Genomic DNA, 26286 nt, shown 5'->3' with positions numbered 1-26286 from the left:
ATCAGCAAACAAGAAATCTCTGATGATGGTTTCCTTCACCTTTGTAACAGCTTGCAGGCGCCTGAGGTTGAACAGCCTGCTGTCAGTCCTGTACCTGATGTGTATTTCATCCTGGCAGTCACGGAAGGCATCGGTCAGCATGGCAGAGAAGACCATGCTGAAGAGTGTAGGAGCAAGAACACAACCTTGCTTCACGCCGTTTGTCACTGAAAAGGCTTCCGACTCGTCTCCATCATCTAGCACTTTCCCCATCATGGCATCATGGAACTGCCGGACAATCGTGATGAACTTGCTGGGACAGCCAAACTTCTGCATTATCTTCCACAAGCCATCTCTGCTGACAGTGTCGAAGGCCTTTGTCAGATCGACGAAGGTCACGAACAGGTCGCTGTGCTGCTCTTGGCATTTTTCCTGGAGTTGGCGTGCAGCAAATATCATGTCGACAGTTCCACGTCCAGCACGGAAACCGCATTGGCTTTCTGGAAGGAGACCCTGCTCAAGGTGTTGAATGAGACGGTTGAGCAGGATGCGAGCCAAGATCTTCCCAGCTATGGACAGGAGGGAGATGCCTCGATGATTGTCGCAAGACTGGCGGTTGCCTTTCCTTTTGTAGATGTGGACTATGCTGGCATCTTTCAGCTGTTGTGGGACCTTCATTCCACATGGACTGGAAGAGTTCAGTCAGCTTCTGCATCATGACAAGGCCTCCTACTTTGTACACTTCAGCAGGAATTGCATCTGATCCTGGTGCTTTGCCACAGGAAAGTTGCTTGATGGCCTTTGTGACTTCTTCTTCTGTCGGGAGGTTGTCAAGGTCCTGGTTGATCTCCATCTGAGGTAGGCGAGTGATGGCCTCGTCGTTGATATTACCAGTGCGATTGAGGACCTGGTTGAAATGTTCAGCCCATCTCTCCAGTATCTGCTTCTTCTCTGTCAGCAACTGGGTCCCGTCTGCACTGAGGAGGGGAGAGGAGCCAGAGGACTGGGGTCCATACACAGCCTTCAATGCATTGTAGAAACGCTTGGTGTCATGACTGTCCGCGTAGCCCTAGATTTCATCGGCCTTCTTGCTATACCATGCGTCCTGCATCTCACGGAGTTTCTTCAGTACTTTTTGTCTTGCGCTGGCAAAGGCATCTTTCTTCGCTTGTGACGTGAGGTCGTTCTGATGTGCTCTGAACAGTTGGTGTTTCTCCGATAGCAGTGCCTGTATCTCTTCATCGTTCTCGTCGAACCAGTCCTGGTTTCTACGGAATGCTGGCCCAAGGTGTTCGAGGGCGGTGGAGTAGACTGCATCTCTGAAGGCCACCCACCGTTCGTCAGTGCTGTCCTGGTCATCATGGGGTATGTCCACCAGCTTGCCATCAAGGTCTCTGGAGATTTCTTCTGCAATTTTGCTGCTCTTCAGCTTGGAGACGTTGAGCCTCTTTGCAGTCTTCTGACCTTGGGGTCTTCTCATGGGCACGATGCAAAGCTTGAGTTTGGACACGATGAGGCGATGATCAGTCCAGCAGTCGGCACCACACATGGCCTTTGTCACTCTCACATCCTGCCTGTCCCTCTTCCTGGTGATGACATAATCAATCAGATGCCATTGCCTGGAGCGTGGGTGCATCCAAGATGTCTTTTTACGGGTGGGGAGGCGGAAGAGTGTGTTGGTGATGACTAGGTCATGTGAGGCACACATCTTTAGGAGTAGCACGCCGTTGCTGTTGCACTTGCCGGTGCCGTGTCTTCCAATGATCCCTTCCCAAGTCTGGTGATTTGTCCCCACTCTGGCATTGAAGTCCCCGAGGACAATAAGCTTCTCTGACTGTGGGACTGCTGCAATGAGGGCGTCAAGTTCTTCATAGAACTTATCTTTGATATCATCCGGGTTGGTTGTTGTTGGGGCATATGCGCTGATCAATGTTGCACTCTTCTTGTTTCCAAGTGGGAGTTGAAGTGTCATCAGGCGATCATTGATGCCCTCTGGAAGCTTGGCAAGTTTTCGGGCGAGGTCCAAAAGAAGGTATATCATTCCAGGATTTAGACCCAACAACCATTAAAGAACAACAATAAATTTCCAGGTCAGGATGCTGTGAATGTTGCAGGAGAATCTGCAGGCAGTAACATCCCAGGCATCCTCTGTCACTATCCTGCTTGGTTGTGGAACTTGCAGGTTTGGGATTGCTTAGAATAATGCTGCCATGAAACTCAATACATTCTGTAGGTGGAACACACTACAGGTAGTTAGTTATACTCCTGCAAGATAGTTATTAGGATGCCAATCCATTGGGCTACTTCACTGTGGATGATGTTAAACATCTTTTAGAGTGCTACTCATCCAGACAAGTCAAAGGTAGGTATTCCATCCTGCTTCTGACTTGTACGTTGCAAATGGTGGAAATTCTTTGGAGTGTTCGGATGCAAATCACTTTCTGCAGATTAAATCTTGGCTTCACATTAAGAAAACAACCCAAAAATTCACGAACGTACTGTATCTGACACCAAGCCACCTCATTATTCAACATTCTAGGTAAATAATTTGTAAGTACAGGAAAAGCAAACAATACAGGCGTGGCATAGTAGCGCAATGATAGAGTTGCTTCCGGGTACTCCAGTTTACTCCCACACTCCAAAGACGTACAGATTTGTAGGTGAATTGGATTCGGTAAAAATTGTAAACTATCCCAAGTGTGTAGGTGTATGGGGGTGATCGCTGGTCAGTGTGGACTCGGTGGGCCAAAGGGCCTATTTCCACTGTCTACCTGAAGTCTAACAGATTTCCAGAATAATTATATTCATGCCTTCTATAGCTGGAAAATACCGACACCTATATTCATTGAAGTACCAGTCTTCTTCAAAAGCATACCATTAATATTCTCTCCTTTGCTTCCCACTTCAAATCCAACATTACCATGTAGATAGGAAAAATTGACAGTGTTACCAAGTAAACCCAAAATTCTTTTTTGCAGAGATGTTATGCGAGTTAAAAGATATAACTACACTCCAAAAGTTCCAACACTCAGGAACATTCAATTTCTAGCTCCAAAACAGATTTCAGGTCTTTATGGATTCTGATTTTTTAAACCACCATTGGCAATTTGCATTGAGTTTCATTTGTTTAAATTGATGCCTTCCAAGAGGTCTCCATATCCATTAATTATGAAATCAATCCACAAGACCCTACTTTGCCACTGGACAGGTATACAAATATTTGAAGACTTCAATATCCATTTTCATTTGTGTTCCTTTACTTTCAATTCCTCTCCTCCGCATTCCAGTCAGTTTATCAAGTTCTATCAGTTTCTCATTTTTGTCCTTCCCCTAAATTTCCATCATTCACTTTTTTCTCTCTCACTGTAACTCAAACCAATAAAACCACACGATGAGATTAAAGTTTCCATACAATTGACATGGCAGCACTTCATGTCATAACCCATCCAGTCCAAAATAAACCTCCTGACTGAAGACTCCACTTTTGATCAAGTGACGGTCTGCTTTAAGCACCACCTTTCCAAGGGCACAGAGTACCAACTCACATTTTCTATTGTATCTTTACCCAAGAGAAGAACTGGCAAAATCAAAATTAAATCATTTAAAATAATGTGGATATCTGTAGTGATTAACAATTCCCAATTAATTTCAGTTACCTTCCAAACTTCAGCTTTTACTTGAACACAAATGATTTAGTCTTGGGCATTAAGGGTTAAACTCTCAGAACATAAACCTACAATCACTTTGAAATCTTTAGATCTTTAGAAATCCGAAATCTCTCCCAGCAAAGTCACTGTGTCCAAACTACCAGCCAGTGATATGGCTTTCTCAAGCAACATGCCATTTTGGAAAAATAAAAACTCTACAAATTGGAGAGCAGTGAGCAATGCTATTATACAGATTTACTGTCTTCATCAAAAATCCCCTGCACTATGTTAACAGAAATATCAATCTATTTGCTTTACATTGAGAGAGGGATGTTGGAGAGTGGGATTTTAAATAGGTGACGTGAACATTGGTAATGATGACATTACACAGCTGCCAAGCACAATACTTGTGACACTTGTGACTACCTGGCACATTTTGAATGTTTGTTGCCAGCGCAAAGCTTCAGATCTACATAATCAGAAAAAAGCAGAGGAAATGAAAAAAATCATATCAAGTGCTGGAAATAGATAGGGAAAAATGCAGAGTCGTTTACCCAGAGTCGTGGAATCAAGAACCAGAGGAGAGGCGAAAGATTTACTATGAACCCGAGAGGCTTTTTTTTTCACACAAAGGGTGGTGGGTATATGGAACAAACTGCCAGAGGGGATAGTTAACGTAGGTACTATCACATTTAAAATACATTTGGACAGGTACATGGATAGGAAAGGTTTAGATGCAGGCAGGTGGGACTAGAGTAGATGGGGCATTTTGGTCAGTGTGGGAAAGTTGGGTCGAAGGGCCTGTTTCCATGCTGCATGTCACCTAAGTCCCCTTTTCTGCATGTTTTGACATTTCAAAGAAAATTCTGGTGTTTATTCTTTGGGCCCAGTGATTTCTGAAACACATTACACAACCTAGTAATTGTTTACTTCCTTTTCCAAAGAGAGACTTCCTCTTGACATACTTTACCTTCAAAACACCCTTGGGATAAGTCATTTATGCCTGCAGCTCTGTTATTTTTATTGCTGTGGGTCTTGCTAAGACGACACTTAGTCAAAACAAGATTTTGCCATTTTACTTTTTTTCCAAATGTTCTCTTGCAAGAGTTTTTTTTTGTTAGTGATGATTCCACTTCAGACAGAATGTCAACAAGGGTTTCTCTGTGAAAAGTTTTCAAAGCCCATCCTGTCAATCCAATCATGTCCCAGCATGATGGTTTCATTTATACTTTTCTCAAGGAAGGCAAGAGGTAATTAGAAAAGGGATCTTCAGATTAACGTTTCCTCTATAACCAATAAGTTACAAAGGCCACATGTAGACCCATATGCAATTAAGACCAGTTAACTAAATGATAGACAGAATACTGGAGTAACTCAACGGGTCAGGCAGCATCTCTCATCAAGGAATGCTACAGCCCTCAGCGCTCATCGATCAATTCAATTTCAGATAAGCAACCTTTCCAGTCTGCAACAAAACTGGCCGGTTCTGATGTAACAAGGACTGTTGAGATAACCTGGAAAAATCACATGGCATCTGTTGGGAGGGGGTTGGTGTTTCAATTTACTTATCTTTTGTAGTGGGGTGATTAGTTATTTTTCTTTCCCCACAGCTGCTGCATGGCTAGTAAAGCATTCCAAGCACTCTGTAGTTTCAGATTTCCAACGCCTACACTTCTTTGCATTTCAATTACTATTCAATTCTGATGCAACTCAATTTTGTTATCTCCACAGATGTTTTCCAGCATCTGCTATGTTCCTTATTGTGCTGTTCAAGTATTTTCTGTTAGACCTCATTTTACCATTCTCACTAATCTCAAGACAGATTAGTCACTGTTAACAAGATTTCATCACCCTTTCTCAGTCTGCACCATTTGGTTATCTATTTTTTCTCAGTCTCCACTCTGTCATAGTTCATCCACTTCCCTTTACCAATTCAAATATGCCCATTTAATTTTTTCAGTTCAGATCATAGACCCAAAACATTGTGTAAGAAGGAACTGCAGATGCTGGTTTACACCAAAGATAGACACAAAATGCTAGAGTAACTCAGCAGATCAGGCAGCATCTCTGGAAAAAAAGGAATAGGTGACGTTTCGGGTCGTGACCCTTCATCAGACTGATCACATTAGTTCATTAATATTAACAGAAACATTAGTTGTTGCTTCCACCATGGATGCTGCCTGGTAGAAACAAGGAACTGCAGATGCTGGTTTATACCCAAGATAGTCGCAAACTGCTGGAGTAACTCAGTGGGTCAGGCATCTCTGGAGAAAAAAGATGGGCGAGTTCATTCTGAACAAGGGTCCTAACCCAAAATGTCACCCATCCTTTTTCTCCAGAGATGCTGCCTGACCCGTTGAGTTACTCCAGTATTCTGTCTATCATAGATGCTGCCTAACTTGGTTAACTATTTCCAAGTGTTTCTGTCCAAATAATGGAATGACAATCATGAGTAGTACTGAGGACCATCCTCTTATTAAATACAGACTGAATAAATTAAAGTAGTGCAGTAGCTGGAAGATGTTTCAGTGATGTATGATTGGAGTTTCCTTGTGTGAAAGAGTCAAATGGAGTTCTACCCATGCAACCAGTCTTTATTATCTGCAAACTAGGTTACCTAACATGTGCAAAATATTATATTACAACACATTATTTCCAGTAGAGGCCCTCATCCACAAAAACACACATCAGAATCAACTCAGGAAATCACACCCAAAGGTGTCACTTGAAAAGTAAAAAAGAATCCAGCAATATAGCTATGACTTCTCAAATTACTGGCTTGCTAACACTGCGCCACAAGGGATCAGTGTATACCCACACAAAGTATTTGGAGTCAGAATTACTGAGCACGGAAAAAGGCCCTTCAGCTAAATTTTAAATTGCTGACAATTGTGGACAAATTACAACTTCAGCTACAACGAAGTCAAAGAACTGGAATCTTTTACTCAATATTACTGAATATATTGACTAAACTTATTCGTAAAGGGTTCCATAATAACTGTTACATTTCTGTACACCAAACTGTTCGTCCACTGAGTGTGAAAGACAATTAAAATACCGTGCTGACAATTGCATCAAATCTGAGATGCCAACATTTCAATCTATAAGCTTAACTTTTCCCTTGTTAAAAACAAATTCCAAACTTAGCACATTTGCCCTAGAATGCAAGGAATGGGGGTTAATTACATACAAATGTGTTCAGATTGCACCTCAATCCTTATAGCAGTGCGTGCACATGTGCATTTGTGCGTACACACACACATATATTTGCACACACATATATAAAATGAGATCAACACCATTTCTCACAAGGCTATTGATATAATGCAAAGCTTGCTGAAATTCAATTGTGCATACTCATCTCTCTTGACAGCAGCCACAGCAGTTAATCTATGATATCCTGTGTGGTCTCTCTCTTTCTCTCACATAGTTTGCATATATTCTCAAACAACATCAAATTATTTTATGTTCTAACTGGGGGAGAAAAAATCACGATGAAAATGGTGCTTCAACTGCAGAGATTCCGGTGGTCAGGTTAAATTCAAGTTTGGCGAACTTCAAGAACAATGCAAAGGATTTTACCAGACAGAATACCAAAAAAGTAGGAAACATCTCCCCTCTTCCCCACCCACTCACCACCACATAACCCCAAATTGCAGCTGTTGTTTGCTAGCCCACAAGGGCACCATTTGTTTTTGGTATTTTGTTTCCTACTACAAACAGCTGCTTTCTTGAATAAATATCAGTGCAGACCTAGCACTTGTTTCTGTATAATAAATGCCACTGCTTCCCTGACTACAGTGCGGAATTTGACATTTAATTTCTACAGCTGAGTATAGAGTGAGGGAGTGGACTTTTAATCTACATACAACCACAGAAACTCCAGTACAAAGCAATAAGACCGGAGAGAGAAGACAAGATCAATCCAAGGTAAAGAACGCTAAACGCTAAAGAGAACCCCATTTTCTTTGCAGTGAAGCAAAAACAAACATACAAAACACTAAACTTTTCATGCATCTTTAGCAGAAAGCAAAAGATATTGGTATTCTTGTAGGAAGCAACTGCAGATGCTGGTTTAAACCAAAGATAGACACAAAATGCAGGAGTAACTCAGCGGGACAGGCAGCATCTCTGGAGAGATTCCTTCTTTCTGGTATTCTTGTACACACATTGAGTCATAGTCATAGAGTGATACAGCGTGGAAACAGGCCCTTCGGCCCAACCTGCCCACACCGGCCAACAGGTCCCAACTACACTAGTCCCACCTGCCTGCGCTTGGTCCATATCCCTCCAAATGTGTCCATATCCCTCCAAATGTGTACCTGTCTAACTGTTTCTTAAACATTGGGGATAGCCCCAACGTCAACTACCTCCTCTGCCAGCTTGTTCCATACATCCTGTTCATCTAATGCTAGAGAAATGTTTCTCTCCAAAGGGCAGTTCAAATGTACCTATACTCTTAGTATTTCCTTAAAACCAAAGAACCAAAAGAATATTTCCTGTCTCCTTTCCAAATAAGGGTTATTTTATTTAAAGTACACTAATAAATGTTTTGAAATTGGGTGTTGGCATAGGTAGCACTTGGACCCTGACTAATGTAATGAAAGTGATTTAATGCCCACAGAGCGTACAGCATAATAACTTGTGTCTCTGATAGGACTCAAAGTACTTGGTGTACCAAAGGCATCCAAACCTGGAGTTGCATCAAATAAAAAATGTTTTGGAAAATATACTGCCTGAGAATACTTGACTAGATGGTTGATTCAAGTGCTTATTTCCCAGTCCCAACCTTCTCCAATTGGTTGAGGCCAAAAGTAATCACTAAGTCGGAGGCATGTTAGAAATAAAAGTAAATGAAAGACATTCCTACTAAAAGCAATTTTGACAAATTTAGTGGTTTGTAAGACCTTCAACTAAGCCGTTCATGGAGAAATATTAAACCTTGATATCTTTTGACTTCCTTCTGGAATGCTGTGTGTTCCAACTCCCACCTAAGGTTTGCCTCATGACAATTCCTGGGAATCCTTAGAATGCTCAAAAAGCATCTGAAATGAGATCCACAAGAGCTTATGCTGGGATTGCACCGCAATAACCACCTACCTACACAGCAAGTCCTTCCTGTTACACTTGTGGTAGACCGTCGCTCCCACACTGGTCTCATCGAAACCAGCAACAGTGGAAGAAAGTCATCTCAATCGTAAAAGACCATCCATGACAACATTCCATTGTCCCTGCAATTCCATCAAAAGTTCATCACGCAAACTCAATGCCTTTGACAAAAAGCAAATCTGATGTATTAGATAAGCATTATATTACTTGAAACCTGGCACTTGTCCCCAACAGCAGACCTGGCTATTGAGCGGCAGCTGAAGTCATACACCGATACCGGATGACCAAAGTATTTAAAAAATATATAAAGTTAAACCCTAACATTTTGCAACAAACGTTAAAACTGTAAAAAATTCTGTTGCCACTCCCGGCACTTAGAGCGGATCAGAGGCGGAGTGGTAGAACTACCGCCTTACAGCGCCAGAGACTTGGGTTTAATCCTGGCTGCGGGTGCTGTCTGCACGAACGTTCTTCCTTTGACTCCATGGGTTTTCTCCAGGTGCTCCGGTTTCCTCCCATATTTCAAAGACGTGCAGATTAATTGGCTTGTATAAATTGCCCCAAATGTGCAAGATGTGAAAGTGAGTCCATATTATCCTCACACTTATTCTGTTATCCCACAGAATTAGTGTAAGGGTAATCCATGGTCAGCATTGACTCGGTGGGCCAAAGGGCCTGTTTCCATTCTGTATCTCTAAAAATCTAAAATCCTCCCATTTTTACAGCTTCATGGTCTTGGAGCCTTGCTGGTTTCGGCAGTGGAGCTTGGAATATCTGGCATGTTCTAGCTGACCTTGGCTGTGCATTGTCTGTGAGAAACTAACAGGAATAGACAGCCGAATAACAGTAACAGGCGTAGGTATGTTACAGGAATTCCTGCTGTAAGTAAGCAGAAGATTTTTTTTTTGACCATAGACCATTTTTCTCAAGTTAACCTCAAGAAATTTATTAAGCACATGCTGTTGACCAAGCATTAAATCTGCTATACGAGTACTGTGACCAAGGCAACATATGAAACATATGGGAAATCGAGCAAAGCAATTGCTTTCTATGGTCCAAACCACCTGTTTGCCTCGTTAGTTTCTCAGGAAGCTAACATATCATTATTAACCCTTTTAACTGATTTTGGTCTCTGCGTTCTATTGTACTGGAACCAATAATTTTCAGAGGAAAGAACACACCAAATCCATTTCAGATTGTTAGTACTTCACCTGCTTCAAATTCTCCTTTTATGCACCGGCCCCATATTGAGTGTTTTCTTTTATCTTCAGTACACACTAGCACAGTAGGGGTGATTTCATAATTCCACCAAGGAATGTTGCAATTTGAATTATGTCCGGTACAAATGTACCACACTATCTACGGTTACAATGTCCTTTAATTCCAATAAAGCTATAATAAATGTTTGAACAAGTTGCCAAAGCACACCTAGAATTCTTTCAGAAATTAGTCCCCTTTATTTTGCTGCAAGATTCTTAAACTCTTATTTATCTTATACAACATTTGAAAGGGTACTTTACATATGGAAAATGACTGAGAATATTTCCATTCAAGAGGGGATCAATAAATGTTGTGCACTGAACGGCAACAACGCTCTTGTAAGGACATATTATCTGTCCAACTCTTGAAGTATTTTGACAAGTTTTTAAAAACTAGGGAAATAAATATTCACATGCGAAGTTAACTGTTTTCCTCCATTAATATCACCATGAGAACAGTAACGACATTTTTAAATAAAGAAAAGTTTGTGAAAAATAGCAGAATATTAAAAAATTATTACAAATTTATAGTACATCAAAATTATTAACTTTAATTAATATATTACATGTGGCTTTTTGGTGAAGGTGGAAGGTTTTGTGGGACAAAGTCAGTATTGGGACTTGCCTACATAAATGCAACTTCAACAACACACCCAGCATCTTGGCACCATTTGATAGACACCCCATATATAACCAATTACTTGTTTCACCATCGTATTTCGACCACCTGCAGGATGCACAGCAGCAACTAAGACTCTCTCGACTGTACCTTCCAAACCAACCATCTAAAGGGCAACAAAAGGAAAGGAACACCACTTGCTAGATATTGCCCGCCAACCCCGCACCATCCTGAATTGGAAACATATTGTCATCCCTTCATCATTAGATCATAATCTCAGAGCTTCCTCCCAAGCATTATTGTGGGTATACCTCAAAACATTATATGTGGGTATACCTACATCTTAAGAACTGCCGCAGTTTAAGAAGGCAACTCACCACCACCGTCAAGGGCAACTTACGATGGGCGATTAAATTCTAGCTCAGTCTGCTAACTCCACATCAATTGAACAAATAAAAAAAGACCATCTCAACACAAATTTAAATCCCACGGTAACAAGTGTAACACGTCCAGTGCATCTTGAATGGAGAGAACTCCATTATCTCAATTATTAGGGATGAAATTAATATAAATAGAAGGGGATAACTCAAATATAAAGGCTTTATTAATCCCAAATAAAATAATAATTTCACAAATAAAAAACAGAAGAAAAACTGTTTGTTTGCCTGACAGCTGTTATGTTGTGTAGAAAGCCAAACAATTATTTAAGATAGTCATAATCAATTTTTCCACAGATCCACGCAGATCAAATTGTACAGCTACACCATATTCAAGAGCTATCTGCAAATTCAAGTCAAAAGATCCCTCAAAGCTGGGCACACAGAAAATCAAACTGCACTAGATTAGGTTTAAGACTGAACGGCTAACAAGATTGAAGATCAACAACCCAAGTGACAGATCCCAATAAGTCTAGTACAATATACCATGCCAGAAACAATTATCATCAACTGACATCAAAACAACTTTGAAGCATAATCATCCAGTGTGCATCTTTGTGTCTTTTGGGTACACAGTGTCTTTTCACACCACAAATTTCCAAGCATGACATGCAATTTAATCTGTTTTCTGTAATTTTGCTGGTACAAATATACACATTTTTGATTTAGAAACAATCCACCGAATGAAGCAACTGTTTATGAAAATGTCTTACTGATCACTAGGCTGACAGATAAGGAAACGAGAAATATGGATGCAAACTCAATGGTGCGAAATGAAGTTTGGCGTGTCTGTTGACAGCGTTCAGGAATTACAGGTAACTGGAGGGCTAAGGACTGGTACTACTGCTTTATAAAGATTCAACTGTGGAATAACCATGGATAATGCAAACTTAATTGAGTATATGCAAACTTTATAGTACTTATGATTTAACTAAAGCATGGTATTCCACAATTCCTTGTATTAGTCACACTAAATATACACACTGCAATGATAAAGAAATAATGAAACTCAAGAAATATTTTAAAGAAGCGCTAGCAGAAGAGCTAATTAGGGTAAAACTGTTTAACCCTCTCTCAATACAAGCACAGCAAAACAAAAACTAGCCACGGTTCCTGGCCTGTCCAGGGAAAAAAAACAGCACGAACAAGGATCTTCATTTTTTAAGACTGTAACCTAATATCATGATGGCTCTCTCTAACCAACTCTCAATGCTCAGTTCTAGGGGTCTGCTTTCTACTCCTACAGGCTGTCGACAAGGCTTGGCTTGCCATCAAGCTAACTTCTGTCAACAATACCCATATATCCGACTGGGACTTCAGATCAATCTCTCTGTTCTGTCTCCATATCTCTCTTTACTTTCCCTTACTTCTTGCTATGCGTTTCTGTCATTCTATTTTTTTTTTGGTCTCTTACCGTCTCTACGTCAGTGTCAGAATCTGTTTTCCTACTGTCACCTCCTTGCTGTTTCCCTCTCTTATGGTCTATCTCTAAACTTCCTTTCATTGCCCACTTCTTTCCCAACACCCCATACATACATAGATCCCTTCATTTCTATTTCCATCCTCCACCAGCCTGTGCTGTCTACCTCTTTCCACTTATAAATGTTTCCAGCTTCTCTTTCTCCCATTAATGTTTGTCAATTTCAATGCTTGTTTTGTCTCCCTGTATCTTTTCACTTTTCTTTTCCACCTTCCATTTTATTCCTTCTATTTTCTACTCCTCTCTCTTTATCTACATTCCTTTAAAGCTCCCCACTAGCTCCTGTTCGCCCTCCCCTGTTTCCACCCCTTTGTTTTTTTTCTCTCTGTGTGTCTCTCTCTCTCACACACACACACGATCAAACTGTGAAGCATTGCAGGCTGAATTAGCCTGAGCTCTGCAGTTTTGTACGCTTGCCAGTCAATGCTGCTCTCCCACTGGAGCGCAGTCAGAGCTGGCTTTTGTTGTTGCTCCGGCTGCAGTTGAATCCCGATTCCATTGAAGCACGAACAGCAACAGTTCCCTGCGGCAGGAAAGTTGCGCACACGGACTACTTATGGATGAGTTTTCGTTTTTAAAGTCAGAGCTGGGTTCTGCCCGAGTTGTGGCCTAGGAAAATCGGGGCTGGATCTGAAGCCGGAGGCTGGCTGTCCGTCTCTTCTCTCCCCCCCCCCCCCCCCCCCCCACCACACCAGCCCTCAGCCATCCCCCTCTCCCTCACCTCTCAGCGCCGCTGCCGCTGCCGCCGACACGCTCCGGCTCCGCCCGGCGGCCGCACATCCCGGACACCCCGACTGCGAGCCGCCCGCTCCATTGGGCTCCGACTGTCCGCCGGCTCTCCACCCTCGGCCGCCTAACGCCAGCGCAGCGCCGCCGTCGCCCTGGCCGTTCCCATGGACGTGCGAAGAGATCCCGGCCGCCCTGACTGACTGACTGACTAACTGACTGCTCGCTCGCTCGCTCGCTCCCGCCTCTAGCGCGCGCTCGCGCTCCCGCCCCCTCCCTCCCCTCACGCATGCGCGCACTCGTCCCCGCCACCACCGGGCGCGCTCGCGCTCGCGCTCCCTCCCCTCCCCTCACGCATGCGCGCGCGTCCCTGCCACCACCGCCGCCGGCGCCGGGCGCGCTCCCGCTCCCTCACGCATGCGCGCGCGTCCCCGCCCCCCGCCGCCGCCCCCTACCTCACGCATGCGCACCACCGACCGCGGACACAGCCCCCCCCCCTCCCCTCTTGCCAACTCCACCAGCGACATCAACAAACCTGGTTAGTGTACCATGGCAGAACAACATGATCTGAAGACCAGCAGCAAACAGCTCACACGACAAACAGAAGTCCACCACTCCAGGAAGAGAGCCCACCACAGACAACATGAAAAGCCCCTTTTCAGGGCCACTCACATCTCCCAAAAGAGTTTAATTTTCAATGCAGTACAATGCTTGTGTTTGTATTTGTTTTATTGATCAAAATATATGAAAAGAGTTTGCTTTTCATTGCAGTGCTATGGTTGTGTTTGTGTTTGTTCCATTGATCAAAATATATGAAATTAAAATATTTGAAAGTGATGCCATGAGACACTACTCTGAAATACAATATCTTCGTACATCAATGGAATTCACGGAAGCCAGCACCGGTGACAACCTACGTCACCTTGTGGCAACCTACGACAGCAACAACATCAGGAGATGTCAAGCTACGCTCATTAGCGTCAAACCCACTGACGCTGACTGTCGCCGAAAATGTTTCAACATTCTGAAAATCCAGCGGCGACCAGAAAGATGCTACGACTCTTTGCGCGACTGAGGAGACTACTCACGACCGTACAGGCGACACCCCGGCGACCATGTGGCGACTGCCTAGACGCCTGGAGTCACTTAAAAAATTGACTAAGTGGGACAGGCCCTTTAGACTCCCCCTTCTTCCTCTCACCCCCGTCTCCTCCATCCCCAGAGAGCCCGCAGCCTGATCTCTAACCTTTCAGCTGCTGCCTGACAACTGGCGCCAGCTTCAATGTTAATAGTAACTCGGGGTTCGGGGTGTGGATTATTCAGGGCCCAGGGCCCGGTGTGCGGTTAACAGGGTCCTGGGCCCGGTGTGTTGAGGGCCCCACTGTGAGGGGTATCCAGGCTCCCGGGACCCGGTGTGTTGTGGTATTCAGGGTCTGGGGCCGCGTTGTGAGGGGTATCCAGGGCTCGGGGCCCCAGTGTGAGGGGTATCCAAGGTCCGTAGCCTCAGTGTGAGGGGTATCCAGGGTCCGGGGCCCCAGTGTGTGGGGTATCCAGGGTCCGGGGCCCCAGTGTGAGGGGTATCCAGGGTCCGGGACCCAGTGCTGGCCACTGAGGACTGTGTCAGCCCGCGCCCTCTAGTGGCAAGGTGCTGTACAACAAGAGTGTACCTGGCGACGTGAGGGAGTGGAGGGGAAGTGGAGCACCTCTCTACTCTGGGGTCATATTCTTGGCTCTGTCATCAATCCTTGATCACATTTTACTGGTTGTCTGTAGTGAGGCAGGGCCTGCATTTCAAAAAGATGGTGCAGCAAAATACACTGTGGGGTTTCTGATCATAGAATGAGCACCATCTCAATCCAAGTTGTTCACTATGTCTTGCACAACCCTGCCTCACTCGGCTACCTGTTGCAGGTATAAAAACAGAAAATGCTGGAAACACTCAGCAGGTCAGGTAATATCTACACAAAGAGTAAATGTTTCAAGTCTGTGAATCTTCTTCATCTGAACTCGTCGGTTAATTTCGAATGAAGGACCATAGATCTGAAATGTTAACTGTTGCTCTTTCCACAGATGAGTCTGCAACTTTACCCATGTCCAGTCTTAGTCAGTTTCTCGGCAAAAACCATCATACAGCTCTGTGATCTCCTGAATTGATTGCCAATGTTATTTTGGCCAGTTTCCAATTTCAACCCTCTCTAAGATTCAGTTGACCATTCATTGTTTGTCTTTACATTATGTAAACAAGACAAGGCACAGCACGGCATATTCGGCCTAAATAGGGTGGATGCGGAGAGGATGTTTCCTGCAGTGGGAGAGTCTATGACCAGAGGGTGCAGCCACAGAGTAAAAGGATGTATCTTTAGAATGGAGATGAGAAGGAATTTCTTTATCCAGAGGGTGGTGAATATGCAGAATTCATTGCCACAGATGGCTGTGGTGGCCGACATTTGGGTATTTTTCAAGTGAAGATTGATTGGTTCTTGATTAGTGAGGGGGTCAAAGGTTATAGGGAGAAGGCAAGAGAATGGGGTTGAGAGGGGGGAAAAAAAGATCACCCTGAACCGAACTGAACCGTGATCGAATGGCAGAGCAGACTCGATTGGCTGAATGGCCTAATTCTGATCCTATGTCTTAAACATGAAGCTTGATAATTGGACCAAGGTCACCAGATGGATTGGGAGTGAGTGAAGGAGGGGAGGAAACTCAGGGAAAAGAATGTGAAGGGAGGCGTGAGTGGAAGAGTTAATGATATGAAAAGATGGGAGGGGTCCAGGAAGAAGGGCGAGGAGTTAGAGAAGGTAGGAGTGATGTGGATAGGGTTAGAGAGGGGAGAATGTATGAGGGGCAAGCATGAGGAGAATATGTGATCCATATGTGTTTGCATGTGCCAGATTGTGTCTGTGTATGGGAGCTGTGTGCTGTCAGTAACAGAGCTTGATCTCCACAAGCATCTTGTAGAAGGGTCCCGACCTGAAACATCGCCTGTCCATTCCCTTCACAGATGCTACCTGACCAGCTGAGTTCCTTCAGCACTTTGTGTTTTGCTCAAGATTCCAGCATCTGCAGTTCCTTGTGTCTCTGATCTCCAGTCATCTTGGACCCTCTTGCCATAACTTTGCTCATTCACGACCTTGTAGCAGCTAGTATACAATGGCCACTCCATATTGAAGAAAACCAAGCACAGCCACCTTTGACTCCTCAGTGACAACGGGCTGCCTTAGAAAGACATTACAATGCTTTTACATCAGAGGTGGCTGCCAAATCTTATTCTTTAAGAATTTCCAACTATCTTTGGCAAAATAATTTGTTTTCCTATGTCTCACCATCTGAGAGAAAGCAGAACACTTCACAAGTTTAATCAATTTTACTTCACTTGTGCATGCCAGGTTTTGAAGAAATAAGAGGAAAAACCTGAAAATATTTGGTTACAAACCAGATTTACACATCCTGAGCCCTGACTACAGTTTAAGACATTTTAAATTTGTTTTTCCTGTTAACGTTTGTGGTTCTACATTTTTTCTGCAAATCATTTCTATGAACTACGTGCTACACCCACAAGGTTTTCAGCATTCAACATTTCAGCTGGTGATCAACATATGTTTGCTCGTTTCCGATGCTAGTAGGATTTTCCTGTTAGCCCCGAAACTGATTGCATTTTCCCTTGAAGCGGTCAGGCAAGGAGGAGAGGTGGAGAGTCGCAAAGCCTGAGGGAGGATTCTGTTCCTCTCCCCAGAGAGAAGGAACTGTAGAGCCCAGCACGGTGCTTTCAATCTTCCCCGGAGGGTGGGGAATCCTGCAGATAGAACCAACTAAAGACCCAGCTGGGGTCTTGAAAACACTCCACAATGGTATTTACTACGCTTTTGGATTAGACTTACTACCTAGGCCTCAGTAATGACAACCTGCGGGTTCCGATGCTAAGCCAATGACCGATGATTACCTGATTTTAAAGCAACTGCTTCACATTCCAGGGAATAACTTTCCTCATGCTGCTGCCCTGTGAATGGGCTTTGCTAAAAGCTCAGCAGACTGCCAATTAAAACAGGCTCACATCCAATGAAGCCACCTTCCATTTTCATCCAACTAGACAAAAAAGAAGCCTTTAATCCAAAACTGACATTGCTCCAGGCAATGCTTTCCTTCCGTCTTTGAACCTTGGTTTACTTGAAATCAAACTTCATGGAAAAATAAAATGTTGAGATACAGGTTTAGTTTTGGTAGATCTCTTTCTAGAATATGTTTACTTTCGGTACAAGGGAAATAAATATTTTGGGCATTTCAAGCTTTACTTATTGGGTATAAGAAAATAACTGCAGATGCTGGTACAAATCGATTTATTCACAAAATGCTGGAGTAACTCAGCAGGTCAGGCAGCATCTCGGGAGAGAAGGAATGGGTGACGTTTCGGGTCGAGACCCTTATCATATCATATCATATATATACAGCCTGAAACAGGCCTTTTCGGCCCTCCAAGTCCGTGCCGCCCAGTGATCCCCATACATTAACATTATCCTACACCCACTAGGGACAATTTTTACATTTACCCAGCCAATTAACCTACATACCTGTACGTCTTTGGAGTGTGGGAGGAAACTGAAGATCTCGGAGAAAACCCACGCAGGTCACGGGGAGAACGTACAAACTCCTTACAGTGCAGCACCCGTAGTCAGGATCGAACCTGAGTCTCCGGCGCTGCATTCGCTGTAAAGCAGCAACTCTACCGCTGCGCTACCGTGCTACCTTCTTCAGACTTATACTTATACTTATTGGGTCATTGATCAGGTTGCAGAATGAAGTGGTTTTGGGAAGACCTATTCCGCCTATGTATTATTGCAAAAGCAAGAAGTCTGAGTTTTTGAGCAAAAAAACAAAAGCTGGTGAAACTCATAAGGCCCGGCAGCATCTGTGGAGGGAAATGGCAAACTACATTTTGGGTTGGGACCTATCAATGTGAATACTAAACATTCAGAAATAAATGAATCACAGGCTTGTCACTTCCAACCAGTCCATCGTCACGATGCATTAAATCAGGAAGGTTGGAAGTATAGGGCGGCACGGTGGCGCAGCGGTAGGGGGAAATAATACATCTGCAGCTTATTTTACATCTCAATTGTTGCTTCATTGACATTAATTGAAAATAAAAATGAAGAGAAATATTAAACAGAGTTCTGAATTGCTGTAATTGCCCATATTATAGTATTGTACATTCAAGAGTTCCATCTAGGCAGGCACGGAAGTGGTTGTGGTGGCTAATGTGAGAAAATAGATTGAAGTCGATGAGCAGAAGCTGAAATATGTTCCATGTTATCCCACTTTCTCATCCACCGGCGGCACGGTGGCGCAGCAGTAAAGTTGCTGCCTTACAGCGAATGCAGCGCCGGAGACTCAGGTTCGATCCTGACTACGGGCGCTGTCTGTACGGAGTTTGTACGTTCTCCCCGTGACCTGCGTGGGTTTTCTCCGAGATCTTCGGTTTCCTCCCACACTCCAAAGACGTACAGGTATGTAGGTTAATTGACTGGGTAAATGTAAAAATTGTCCCTAGTGTGTGTAGGATAGTGTTAATGTGCGGGGATCACTGGGCGGCGCGGACTCGGTGGGCCGAAGGGCCTGTTTCCGCGCTGAATCTCTAAATCTAAAATCTAAATCCACTCCCTTCACATTGGGGCTAGATTACAGAGGGCAATTAACCTACGAACTCGCATAACTTTGAGGTGTGTATACACGCCTTTTAGTAGAAATAACAGGAAGAAGAGTGCACAATCATGAAAGAGGCACACTAGATTTAAGACCATGAGTAGAAGCCGTAAGATGTTTGGATAATTGGTGCAGCAACGTAGGAAAGTAAATAAACAAGGAGCTAGGACTGTAGATAGTGAGTGGCAAAGATGAGAAATTCATAGGGGGTAGCTAGGAGTTAGGGAATGACAAATGTAGAGCCACAGATTAGAGAGTCACAAAATGCTGGAGTATCTCAGCGGGACAGGCAGCATCGCTGGAGAGAAGGAATAGGTGACGTTTCGGGCCGAGACCCTTCTTCAGATTGACGCCACAGTTTCGATGTTCATTGACTCCTGGACCTTGCGGTCCACCTTCAATAACCACATTCCCCTTCCCATCATATCTCACGGAAACCACGAGAGGTGCCTTAGCTTGCCTTTCATCCCCTTCCCATCGAGGGCCTTAAACTTTGGTTCCAGACAAAGCATTTATTTGTATGTCTCTGAGTAAGGAGAGGATTAGGCATGTCAATTATGTCCTCCACAGAGTAACAATCAAAGGAGCTCACTCTCCAGGTTTTAATTTAGGAAAATTATTAGCATCCAAGGGTCTTAATGGTATGCTAAAATAAAAGCAACAAAGCAAGGCATTTCATAGAAAAGGGAGAAGATACTTAGTTGTAATGAAGAATTAATTGAGTTGTGTGGACAGAGATTTTTGACAGTGTCTTAATGATAGGAACAGAAGAATTAGGGTAAGGTGTTAACTCACGGGCAGTGCATCCCGATCCTTAACCACTTACTGCAGAACAGATATTCCTCACGTCATTTTTAAATTCTTATTCCAATCACCTTCATTCTTTGATTCTCACTATGCACAGAATCCTGAATGCTTGTTAGCCACTTTATAGCCAGCCATGCTACTTTCACAAACTATGTATATATACTCCAGCTTGTGCATCTTTCATTATTGTGCCCTCTTCTTCCTGTTATTCCTTCTAAACTGCGTGCCTACACATCTGAAAGACGTGCGGGTTCATAGGTTAATTGCCCTCTGTAAAATGGCCCTCGTGTCCAGTCTGAAGAAGGGTCTCAACCCAAAACGTCACATATTCCTTTTCTCCAGAGGTGCTGCCAGACCTGCTGAGTTACTCCAGCATTTTGTATCTATGTTCGGTGTAAGCTAGCACCTGCAGTTCCCTCCCTACACCTAGTGTGAAGGGGGTGGATTAGAAAGCGTAGAACTAGTGTGCGCTGTTTTGAACTAAATAGTTTTTCTTATGCCCAGCTAATATTGCAAAGACCAAATATCTGATGGTTATCACCTTGGTGATTGTGTGAGCTGCTGGTTTTCCTGCAACGATGACTATTCATTAAAACCGTACATAGAACAGAGAACAGCACAACACAGGAGCAGGCTGTTCAGCCCACAATGCCCATGCCAAACATGTTGCAAAGTTAAACTAATCTCCTCTGCCTGCATGCGATTCATACCCCTCCATTCCCTGCATGTAATTGAAAAGTAATTAATTGACTGAAAAAAAATGTTTTGAGAGACATGAGATAATGGAATGCAGGTTTATTATTCAAGTTCTTTCTCCTTTCAATTCGAAATAAGGAAGGTTCATAATAATGCACAAGTCATTGCATAAGCTAGAGTTATGGTGTACCATTTCGGCAAGACTCCACTGCTCATTTGTGGATGGTATAAGTGGAAACAAATCATTGCATTGGAATCATATTTTTTTAATTACAGAAGAAGTTCCATAGTAAGTTTGATAACCTTTGCTAAGGTCTCCAAAAATCAAAGGCAAATTTCCAAGCTATCTCTTCCAGGGACCAAAGAGACCATTCGGTAACTTTTCCTCACGTTTTTTTATACTTGTAATAAAATGATTGGAGATAACAAAAAGTAGGTTAAATTGAGATTTAAGAAGCACTGACAGAACCAAGAACTTTACACGTGAGGATCATTTGATCCATTAAGTTTATATCGGATTAAAAAGAGGTATTGCACCCAATCCCCTATTTCCCAGTTGGCCAGCAGACATAGTCATAAAGTGATATGGTGTGGAAACACCCCTTCAGCCCAACTTGCCTAACATGTCCCAGCTACACTTGTCTCACCTGTCCATATCCCTCCAAACCTGTCCTATCAATGTACTTGTCTAACTGTTTCTTAAACGTTGGGATAGCCCCAGCCTCAACTACCTCCTCTGGCAGCTCTACACCCACCACCCTCTGTGTGAAAAAGTTACAGCTCAGATTCCTATTGAATCTTTTCCCCTTCACCATAAACCTATGTCCTCTGGTCGTCGGTGTGAGACCATCCAAGTGATTTTCTGCCTTCATCTCAGAGATCCAGACCCTGACCTCCCTTGGGTAGGAGAGCACTCTTCCTCAACTCCCAATTACCTAGTCATTCACTTTCCGATGAGGGACATGAGCCTTTCCCGTCCCATTCACCCTATCCAATCGATGTTCCCCTTTCCGAGCTCCGTGGAAAGGAGGCTTTCCTTGAAGAACGACATGTTGGACAACTGATGGCGAGAACATTGGTGGTTAGTGGGGGCGTGAGTCCGTCTGACGCACATCTAATTAGAATCCTGCACGAACACTCACAGTGGAATGTGCCCTACATTCAGCTACTGTGGCTGATGATGGATACCCCCTGGTCTATGATGGTGCCTGAGGCTACATCCTTGTGGGTCCTGGCCAGAGCAGCTCACCCACCTGCACTCATTGCCTGAGATAGACACAAAAAACTGAAGTAACTCAGTGGGACAGGCAGCATCTCTGGAGAGAAGGAATGGGTAACGTTTCGGGTCAACCCGAAAAGTCATCCATTTCTTCTCTCCAGAGATGCTGCCTGTCCCTCTGAGCTACTCCAGCTTTTGTATGCGGAATACCTTCGATTGGTACCAGCATCTGTAGTTATTTTCTTACTCCAGCTTTTTATGTCCATCTTCGGTTTAAACCAGCATCTGTTGTTCCTTCCTGCTGCACTCATTCCCCACTCAAGCCTGCACAGTCAGCAGTCAGGGGGGGCTGTTCCCCAACCTCCTCCCCTCCAGTGTGTACCCTATGAAACCCATGACACATTTGGGGGTGCACTCAACCAACCCCCTGCTCCTTTGACAAACCTCGCGGGACTTCTGAATATTCAATGTATTTGTTGAACTTCCTGTGAATAATAAACACCGAACTCATTTAGCTGGTGACGTCTTCGAAATGAATGTGAGCGTGCACAGCGAGACTAAGGTCCCCCTTGAAACCGAAGGGCAACTGGCTTGAGACCTGGTTGAATGTGTGTGAGATGAACAAGGGGTTTAGAGGTATGGAAACCGTCCCGGGCACAGGCTGTTCCCAGTGTTCAGCGCTGCGGAGAGAACTGGCTCCCTCTTCACACACTGCTGGGCGACACTTCTCCCTTAGGTCACCATGCCAATTGGACACACACTACATTCACTGCATAATGAACATCAGAACATTGACTGCTGCAGTACTAGACGTGTCTGCGGGCATTGCTCTCCTTCCTGACAATGGAGGGGGCTGAATGACACTGTATTAGAGATGACACGAGAGAAAATAGCCACAGTACTAGCCCGGAACGAGCACACAAGGGAACAATGATCGGCGCAGTTGTGTCAGAGATTTGTATCATGTTTCCAAGCTCAGCCATTAACGCAATAGCAACGTCTAAAAACTCAGACAATCTTGTACTCAACGGACAGAGCACACTCTCTCTCTCTCTCTCTCTCTCTCTCTCTCTCTCTCTCTCTCTCTCTCTCTCTCTCTCTCTCTCTCTCTCTCTCTCTCTCTCTCTCTCCCTCCCTCCCTCTCTCTCTCTCTCTCTCTCTCTCTCTCTCTCTCTCTCTCTCTCTCTCTCTCTCTCTCTCTCTCTCTCTCTCTCTCCCCCTCACTCTCTCCCCCTCACTCTCTCTCCGCCTCACTCTCCCTCCCCCTCACTCTCTCTCCCCCTCACTCTCTCTCCCCCTCACTCTCACTCTCTCTCACTCTCTCCCCCTCACTCTCTCTCCCCCTCACTCTCACTCTCTCTCCCCCTCACTCTCTCTCTCTCCCTCACTCTCTCTCTCTCTCTCCCCCTCACTCTCTCTCTCTCTCCCCCTCACTCTCTCTCTCTCTCCCCTCACTCTCTCTCTCTCTCCCCCTCACTCTCTCTCTCTCTCTCTCTCCCCCTCACTCTCTCTCTCTCTCCCCCTCACTCTCTCTCTCTCTCCCCCTCACTCTCTCTCTCTCCCCCTCACTCTCTCTCTCTCCCCCTCACTCTCTCTCTCTCTCTCCCCCTCACTCTCTCTCTCTCTCTCTCTCTCTCTCTCTCTCTCTCCCTAACTCTCTCAGAAAGTAAACAGCTTAAAACTGTTCCCAAGGCAACAGGAAGTGCCAGGAATCAGCACAACATGGCTCTGTTGTCACAGAAAGGTCTTTATGCATCACTGTTCAGACAAGAGGTGTTTACTCAATTAGTAATTATGGAAACAGCTTGTGCTTTTTTTTAAATGGTTAAGGATTTGACATTTAGGTATGTTATTTGAATCGAGTGGAATAAACCAAGATCATCACCGTCTCACACCTGACTATCAGAGCTCACAGTTTTAGAAGACACAGAGTCATTTAATCCGATTCTGTATAATGGGTGGCGTTCTGAAAAATAAAGGGGTTTGGCTCAATAAACCTGCACAGCAGTGGCTTTATCAAATGTTTACTTGCTGCCACAGCTAAAGTCAAGTGCACTGGTCCGTGACTCTGGAATGGGATAAGTTCCTCTGCTTAGTTACATCTAAGTAAAACCTGTTCACCAGCAGAATTACATTCCCATTCCCTTCCAATAGTGTAAAGCCTGATAGCTGTGCTGCAGTTATAGTCATACAGTGTGGAAACAGGCCCTTTGGCCCAATGTGTCCACAACGGCCAACATGTCCCATCTACACTAGTCCCACTTGCCTTCATTTGGCCCATATCTCACTAAACCTGTCCTATCCATGTACCTGTCTAATTGCTTCTTAAATGTTGTGATAGTCCCTGTGTCAACCACCTGCACTGGCAACTCGTTCCATACACCCACCAATCTTTTTATGTGAAAAATTGACCCCTCAGATACCTATAAAAATTTTGCCCCTTCATCTTAAACCTCGGCCCTCTGCTTCTCGATTCCCCCAGTCTGGCCAAGAGACTGTGCGTCTACCCGATCTATTCCTCGCATTAATTTAAACACCTGTCGTCGGTAACTAAAAGAAGAAGCGATTGAATCAATGAGCAACATCGGGTGCAGTAGTTTTACAACAATTCCAGCTGCACCTGTGATGGTATCTTATCAAAATAAACATGGGAAGTGCCCTGTGCTGTTTATTCATGGGGCAGGCTGCACCAACCATAATCATTAATGGCCCAGTGCAGTTACCTGGAACGATAATATTCGGTGAGCTTTAGGATAGCAGGAGTCAGCGTGAAAGATAGGGTTTGTGTTCTTTGGAGGGGAGGAGACTGGAGGTGAGGTGGGGGCGGGGGGGATACCTGATGTTGGTATAAAAACTATGAAGGACATCGATAGAACAGATTATAGAAAACCACTAGACCAAGTGGACCCGTTGGGCCCAAACCTCTCCTGCATTGGTGCAGCACCCTCTCCTCCCCTTCTCCCCCTCCCCCTCATCACCCCACCCTCCTCCCCCTCCGTCCCCCTCCCTCCCTCCCCCCTCCCTCCTCCCCTCCCCCTCCCCCTTCCCTCCCCTTCCCTCCCCCATTCCCCCACTCCATCTCCCTCAACCCCCCTTATTCTCCCTCCTCCCCTCCCTCCTCCTCGCTCCCTCCACCCACTCCCTCCCCCCTCCCCTCTCCCCCCCTTCCCCCACCCCTTCCCTCCTCCCTCCTTCCCTAGGAGATAGATTTAAACTTTAAAATGTGAATAACTTTAAAAATAAAACACCGATTTCAATGAAACTTCTTCCATTAGCACCAAAGGGAAGACGGTGAGTAAGGTGGGCCTAAAATTGTCGCGCTATCGTGTACCACTTTGGCTGTAGTTCAGGAACAAACAAACAAATAAGAGTTTTAGTAAATAGACTGTGTAGGAAGGAACTGCAGATGCTGGTTTACACTGAAGATGGACACAAAATGCAGGAGTAACTCAGTGGGAAAGGCAGCATCTCTGGAGAGAAGGAATGGGTGACGTTTCGGGTTGAGTGTGAAGAATGGTCTCGACTCGAAACGTCACCCATTTCTTCTCTCCGGAGATGCTGCCCACCCCGCTGAGTTCCTCCAGCATTTTGCCTCAATAAGAAACCACTGCCCAAATCAGAGGTATTGAAAACAAGAGGGTAGTGGTTTAGGTTAAGGGATAGAAGATTTCGAGGGTGTCTGTGGAGAATTCTTTTCATTCAGAATGATTGGAACCTGAAATGCACTGGCTGAAGGGGTGGTGGAAGAACTGCTCTCAAAAAATCATCAAACGTTTATCAAAAATCAAATGCAAGAGGGCATAGGTTTAAGGTGAGAGGGGCAAAGTTTAAAGATGTGCTGGGCAAGTTTTTTTAACACGGTGGCTGATGAGTGTCTGGAACCTGCTGGTGGTGGTGGAGGCAGTTACGATAGTGGCATTTGAGACTTTGGGATAGGCACATGGATTTTCAGGAAATGGAGGCATATGGTTTATGTGCAGGCAAGTAAGATTTGGTCATGGCATCATGTTCGGCACAGACATTGTGGGCCGAAGGGCCTGTTCCTGTGCTGTACTGTTCTATGTTCTAGTTCGGAAGTATCTTGTTGAGCACTTGAATTGATGAACCATGCATGTCCAATGGTTCAATGGTACTTTATTATCACACGTACAGTAAAATTCCTTTGTTTGCATGCAGTTCAGTGAAAATCTTACAATAAATAGGCACAATCATACTTAAGTGCAAGTGTGTAGGAATAGTAGTTACACTGAGATAGTGCACAAATGTTGTCACGTTTCCGCTACCATTTTGTATGATCCAAGCCCAAAGGAGCAAACAAGTGGGGCTAGCTAGGATAGATTGATTGATTGAAAGATGCAGCATGGAAACAGGCCTTTCAGCCCATCCAGTCCATGCTGCCCATTACTCACCCGCTCGAGGAGAATGGGCAAAATGGTGTTAAATTGAATTATTACAGCTGGGCCTGCAGTGGGTGAAAGGCCTGCCTCTCTGTTAGATCTATATACTAAGACTCTTGTTTGTTATCTTGTTTGTGACTGAACTTCAGCCAAAACGGTACATGATAGTGTCGCAATTTTAGGCCCACCTTACTCACCATTGTCACTTTAGTGA

At 44.4% G+C, this 26286-nt stretch overlaps 1 protein-coding gene across 4 annotated transcripts in view; it reads right to left on the bottom strand.

Annotated features, from left to right (window-relative positions):
• The window catches only part of cdon (cell adhesion associated, oncogene regulated), a 151421-nt gene that overhangs the window by 75267 nt on the left and 49868 nt on the right, over positions 1-26286 (bottom strand). For 2 of the 4 annotated variants that reach the window (XM_078426988.1, XM_078426992.1), the window contains exon 1: positions 13252-13487. The exons of the other annotated variants lie outside the window; for them this stretch is intronic. The gene's annotated coding sequence lies outside the window, so the exon portion shown is untranslated. Of the gene's footprint in view, positions 1-13251; positions 13488-26286 lie in introns of those variants that run through there. 4 annotated transcript variants of the gene reach the window in all.

This window comes from Rhinoraja longicauda, chromosome 32 (assembly GCF_053455715.1).
Source record: "Rhinoraja longicauda isolate Sanriku21f chromosome 32, sRhiLon1.1, whole genome shotgun sequence".
Taxonomy (NCBI): Eukaryota; Metazoa; Chordata; class Chondrichthyes; order Rajiformes; family Arhynchobatidae; genus Rhinoraja; species Rhinoraja longicauda.
The sequence above is the reverse complement of the archived record's forward strand: the minus strand, read 5'-3'. Positions and strand labels throughout refer to the sequence as shown.